Genomic DNA, 6,873 nt, shown 5'->3' on the forward strand with positions numbered 1-6,873 from the left:
TTTGGCTGTGACTGATTCCTGAACACCACATTGCTGAGAGAGCAATCTTAGCAGGTTTATTCTATGTTTTGGCTTACCAAAATAAACATTTTTAATTGTTGGGCATTTGGAAGAGTCTGAGATGGAGCCTGGGTGCAGCTTTACCAGAACTGTTCACCTCCCCACCCTCTGTCTCCCCACCCATATCCACTCTCTGCTTCCTCTTCATTTTCAGCCACCATCTCCAGAATAAGCATCCTTCCGCAAAGCCTCTGCAAGAGGCAGTGGAGCTCAGATGCGGCAGGACGCAGGTGCTGCACACCTAGTTTGGGATTCACCTCGTCTAACTCGGAGCAAGTCCCCCTTGCCTCCCCTCATAGTTAGCTGAGAGAGACAGGCTGGGACTGATTTGTCTCACTCCAGAGCAGATGTCAGGAGATCAGCTGTATCGCACTTCGGCTGTGCCTGGTTCTCATTCAGCATGAAGCGAATGTGACAGCTCGTCCCAATGAGGGGCGTGCAGCCAGGCAGCTCGGCCTGACCCAGATGCTGCCGTGAGCAGCTGGGTTCCCTGACCTCTGCCTATGGACAAAGCAATGTTCATCACATAGGTTCCCGCTAGCATGCGCCTGCTGTTCCTGGCGGGACATTCCCTTGGGGATCATGGACAGGTCTTCCCAGAGTCTGAGACCTCCATGAGGCCAGGGGTGAGGGCAGGAAAATGGCAGACCCAGCATGGGCAATGCACATTGATCCTCCAGCAAAGTGCCACCAAGGGGCCTGTGGGGCCTGTGGCAATGAGACAATCCTGCCTTGCCCTCGTAGGGTTCATGGGGTACCTGGTGCTACGGCAGCGGCTGACAGCGTGACACTAATGAAGTCATCCTGCCCTGAAGCTGTCTGGGAATTTTATCACTACTGAGATCATGCTAGGCAGGCAGCCTACTAACGAGCCCATCAGAGGGACGGCACCTTCACAGGGAAAGGCTGCACAGCTTGGCAGAAACCAGCACACAAAGGTTTCTTCCAGAATGCAATGAAGAAACAGACCTCACTCTGCTTTGGGCTGAATCATGGGCCTACGGGCTTGCTGGGCCAGACAGGGAGCAGTGGTGACACTTCCCTTGGAATCCACTGCCAGCCTTAAACAAAATAAGCCAGGGATTCGCTAGGTGCTATAAGCAGATTCTGTCATTATTTGAGAGCAAGACCATTGGGGAAGGCTGTGCTTGATGTGGACTGGTTTGAAGCCCAAGGTGAACACCCTGGGTCTCAAAATGAGGCAGCTTGTCCTAGTTAATGCTGCATCATTTAGTCCTCAACATGAGATTTACACTATGGCTAGTGAAATCAGACTCATGTGTGGAAGCCTGTCACCCCTACTGTCCAGCAGAAGATGGGCTCCCAAATGCAGAGATGTCCTCACCTTTTCAGCAGCCAGACCTTGGCCACCAGTCCCTGAGGTAATCAATGGACTGGAAGAGTATTTTCTCCGTTCCTCCTGGAAATGGCTCTGGATAACACAGCTTTACTGAACCTTACAAGTACTGTGATGATCAGGTCTGAACAAGCTCTCTCCCAAATTCCCTGCTGTGCTGGTGGGGTGGCACAGTCCCATACCCCAGGGTCATGTCACTTCCCCCATGGGTGCTGCTGTGGCCACAGGGCCATGACAGTCACTGATGGTTTCAATAACTTCCACTAAAAAGGACTTGTGCAACCTAAAAGCAAACAAGTAAACAATCTCTTGAAGAACACAAACATTTTTAAATCATTAATGCCTCTAGTTCTTCATTTTTCACTCCCTGTGTTTAAAGTTGAACACATGTAGCAAAAATCAGCTTGCCAGGCTTGATTTCTGGCACCGTTTATAACTGCCAGCTAATTGTACTGAATGATACATCTACTTGATTTATTTGCTATTCAAATAAAAAAGCAGAACATAAGACAATCATCATGAAAATGTCTTGAATGCATCACATGAATGTGAGAGGGATTAATTTATTAATATTTAATCAGTGATTTGAAAAGGTGAAGTGTCTAAAAATGAAAAGGGTTATGAGAACTCCGTTAATGATGAAAGATGCAGGAGATATTTTATTTATGCAGCTTGACAGTATAACAGCCAGAACAATGCGACTCCAAGCAAGGACGAAGAGACGGTCCCTGCAATGGAGAGTTTTTCTCAGGAGACAAATTCTGGATCCATTAAATTAACAGCTTTCCTCTCTGAGAACAACTTCTGTGCATCAGAGAGGTTTAAGTACGGCCAGGTCAGTGCAACGTGCTCCTCGTGGTGACATGGTGAGACGTGAGATGCTCACCCTTCACCCATGTTCCCAGACTTGGACTTCACCCAGTTTCTGCTCCCCTCCTCTGCCTCAGAGATAATGTGTTTCTTGCACAGAGAAACTCAGGGTCAGGATCTCCACAAGGCTTTTTGCTGCCAGGCACAGCTTTGAGCTGTTTTGTGTAACGTAGGCTGAAAATCTCTGCTTTTCATGCCTTGATACTAAATATATATATATAAATAGATTTGCGTGCACCTCATGTACCACAAACAGTTGAATATAAATCAAACTGCCTGCAGGCAACGCATTTAGCAAATGCACACCCATCTGAGGTGTGAGCAAGAAGTAGCTTTCAAAGCTATCAAAGACTAATATTTGCTTGGGTTGGGAGGCCAAACAAAGGCCAAACCTTTCCTCTGACTACCTTGTACTGTCTTCGCTTTGATACAATCTCAGCCGTTCCTATACAATTTTCTGCCTATGCAAATACCTTCCCCACCTTGGTCTCTCAGTTTCCAGCCAGTTTCATGATTGGAAAATATTGGAAAAGGCTTGTTAAATTTTCTTCCTTCCCTAAACTCTCCTGACTGGTTTTCACAAAGAAAAAGCTACAGTGAGAAAGAATAAATCTTGAGAAAAGAATCCATACTGCAGGTGGATGGCTGTGACCACCATCAGTGTTCAGGGTGTGAGCACATTCATTGCCTTGTATCTTGGAGACCATCGGGTGGACTCCAGATCTCCTCTCACTGAGGTGGTGGTGATAAGGGTGGTGTATCCACATGCACATCACTCTGAAGAGTGGACAGCTAAAATTTCAGCATTCCCATGCCACTGGGGTGAGGTGGAGTCCCCTCACCCTAACCCCCCTAGCTGATCCAGGCACCTCTTGCCTTGTATTCTGTATTTCCCTGAAGACAGTCAGGCTGTGTTTCTCCCTGGGGAAATGCACTGTGACTTCTTACCAGGTGCCAAAACCTCCATGAAATCCCACCTGGAAGGGGAACAGGGGCTCACGTGAGCTCTGTGGCAGAGCATCACGGCTCTGTTTTCTGTCCTGTCATACTGTCTGTCCTCACACAGCTCCCTGTGAAAGCTCCTTCCCAGGCCAGCATCAGCCGTGACAGAGAAAAGCCATTTATTGCCCTGGGAGGCTGAGAAGTAGCTACTATTTTGTACTGTGTAATCACTCTTTCAGAGGACAGAGCACTGAGACACAGGCTCTGGGTTCGTGGGTTCAAGAGTTGTTTTTTTTTTAGACTCTGGGTGAACTGGGACAAAACACTTGCTCCCTCCGAACACTTTCATGTGCATTAACATTTTCCCCATTCTGGTTTACAGAAAGTTCATAAGAGTCAGAAGGTCATGAAATATGAGAACAAAGGATCTGACATATGTGGTGTTATCTTACAGTGACGATACCTACACCAGAAGGGAAAAGAACACGCTCATAAACACAGCCTTACCCACACAGACAGGTATTTCACTTTGGGCAGTTTAGTTCCCTGAGGGAAGAGCAGTCCCTGCTAAGCATCCTCGAAGGAAAGCAGGCTGTGACCTGAACAGCCCTGTGTTGGCGGTGACAAGGTGCCCCAGCTTTGTGGGGTGGCAATGGGTCCTGCGGCTCTCAGAGGTTCCTTGTTCGGGCATCCTGAACCAAAGTTCATGTAGCTAGTGTACAGCTTCACACTCGCAGTGTCACTGCATGTAGGGGAGGAACTTGATCCTTTTCCCTTGGGACTCAACTGAAAGTGGTTTTCTCATACCAGCACCTTTGGAGCCCAGGTTCTGGGTTGTATTTTTGATGGGTTTGGGCTATAAAAATCTTTTTTGTCATTTATTCATTAATGCCACATATAATTTGAAGTCCCTCTTAGCAGCTACATGTTTATTCCTTTTCTTCTAAACTTAGATGTGAACTCTCCATTACTCATATACTTGCTAAATGATATCACTTAATAGGTTCTCTTTGCCTCTACCACATTTCCATAACTTGTTCTTTAATCTTCCTTTGATCCTGAATACCAGAGAGATTTATGTGTAATTTATTCTTACGTTGTTGTACTTGTTTAATCTTTCATTTTCAGTTGGATTCATTTTCAAACAAGAGTGCTTGTTATAGGTTCAGATTATTGTTGACAGTTGGGACCTACCTGCTCTTTCTGAGACAAGTTTCCATTATTGTGTTTTATCTTTATCAGTTCCTCTCAACATGTATTTAACTCAAGGGCTCTGAGAGACTCAGCATAACTCTTTTCTACCTTCAAATAGAGACTGGAGTTTTCACTTTCTTTGGCACATGCTTGATTAGTCCTTGCTCTAAAGGCAAAAAATACTACATCCATTTTTCCATCACAGGCAGTTTGCCCGTGATCTGTAACATCAGCTCCATCCCTTTTCCCTCCCCTTTGATCTATGAATGAAGCTCTTTTTTTCTTCCCCCTTTTTTTTGATCTTCTATGTGGAGCAAGATATCAACAAATTTGGTGCCTTAAGAACACCCTCATTCTGGTAGGTCTAACAGATGATTGGGGTCTCTGAAGCACGAGGAGTCTCTACCTTGCAGAGGTACCTGAATTAAAGCTTCCAGCTGCCCTCAGAGTTGAACACACCAACAAAGGAACAAGTTTCCTCTCCCGGTCCATCTCTCCACCTGATTCTTCAAAATAAAAGAAGGATGAGCAAGCAGCTGGCCAGCCACCGTGCGGTGCTGGTCACATAGCTCACCAATGCCACAGAAGGTGACCCATGAGTGAACAGTTTCCCAGAGTTTATTTTGGATCAAAGGAAGAAGGTTGCCTTTGGGAAGAAGCTGCGGTAACTGAAGCAAAGAAGAAGAAAACTCCCCAGCTGAGACAGAGACAGCCCACGCCTTTTCAAACTATATCAATCCCTGACGAGCCCTGGGTTCACTTTGAAATCTGAGACCAGCCTAGATTTTGGCAACAAAATAAGGCTTGTTTAAAAAAAAAAAAAAAGAAAAGAAAAAAAGAAAAAAAAGCAATCAAAGTTTCTACCTTACTTGAGAGTAAATAATTTGTATAATTTGTGAATACTATGTGGTCCAAGACCTGCAGAGCAGACACCCTACAGACGGATGACATTATGCTCTGGAGTAACCCTGAAAATCTCAGTGCTGCTCTCCAGCTCTCACGCTCGCTCCTGGGAAACTGAGACTGGGGACAACCCCCTGGCAGGGAGCTCAGTACTGGACACAAGGCAGGGACACAGCCAGTGGCTGGGCTGCGTGCCAGGAGCCAGCACCACCACCATCGCCAGCATCGGCAGGTCTCTTGGCAGCTCCATGCTGCCTTTCTGACGCAGAGCTGCTATAAATACTGCCTGGCAAGCTGGTGCTCCTTGGCAGCTTCAGGGTCCCAGTGAACCTGCCTTTAACAGCCTTGCTGATGTGGGAAATCTGAAATATTTTTTGGGGAACAAAATAAAAATGAAATTCTCAGAAAAAAAGAAACTATAAGAGTCTAAAAACTAAAGACAGATTCTAAGATAGAGGGATAGTAATTTAAAGACAAAAAATAAAAGGTACGATTGGAGGAAACTCTTGGTTTAGTTCCCCATATGGGTTATAGGCTTATCGTAAAGGAAAAATCACAAAGTGAGGAAGCTAAAAGGAAAACAAAAAAGTTAACTCTGCATTGTAATGGTGCCATGAGGAAAAAAATATGGGAGAAAAAAGCCCATCTAATGTCTCGTTAAAATAGATTTAATCTCATCTCAGACCACAGATGCTAAAGTGATTTCATCATAATTGTATTGTTATGGAATGACTGTTCCGTGTAATCTTCACTCTGAATTTCTCGGCGTTATAATGTTTGATTATGAGGGGAGGGAGGTTCAGCATTAATTCTTCCATTCAGCTTTGAAGAGGTGTAAGTAGGTAACAGAAAAAGGGATGTCTAATGGCGAGACGTGCAAATTTTGTAAAGTTGAAGACATTTTAAAAAGCAATTTGGTAGCAGACTTGATGTTTTACAGCTTTTTATTCTTCTATTTTGTTTTCCAAAGTTGAAGGAGAGAAAAAAAAATCTTCATTTTCAGACCCGCTCTCCATTCTGAGCTGCTACAAAGCCTGCTGGGATGTCCCTGGAGGACAACGGTGGGCTCATGGGCAAAGCCCAGCATCACTCTAGTCCATAATAAAATTATGGCCTCACGGTCTATTCACAGTCCAGGTACAGACCCTGGCTAGAATGTATAAGATCTCACAAAAAACAACACACTAGTCCATGGCTGCTCCAAAGGTGAATGGGAAGTGGGAGTCACCTTCATCTTCTGTAGGTGGAAAACACAAGGGACTTACAGCACTCCCTTGCACAGCTGACATAACCTGGATGTCCTGTACATCCCCAGCTTGCTTAAGGCTGTGCTGGGTTATGATTAGTCCCTGAACAGGAGTTGCAGCTCCACCCCAAATCCCATATCAGCACATCAGAGTGAAATCAGTCTGGAGATAACCAAGGAGCTAAAGGGCATTCAGCTGTGCTACCCCTTATCTGGGCTTGCACAAGGAGGCCAAGCAAGATGAGAACCTTGGATGGGAACCTTGATGCATAATTAAGTGGTTCTGCCAGCAGAAAATACA

This window comes from Anser cygnoides, chromosome 5 (genome assembly GCF_040182565.1).
Source record: "Anser cygnoides isolate HZ-2024a breed goose chromosome 5, Taihu_goose_T2T_genome, whole genome shotgun sequence".
Taxonomy (NCBI): Eukaryota; Metazoa; Chordata; class Aves; order Anseriformes; family Anatidae; genus Anser; species Anser cygnoides.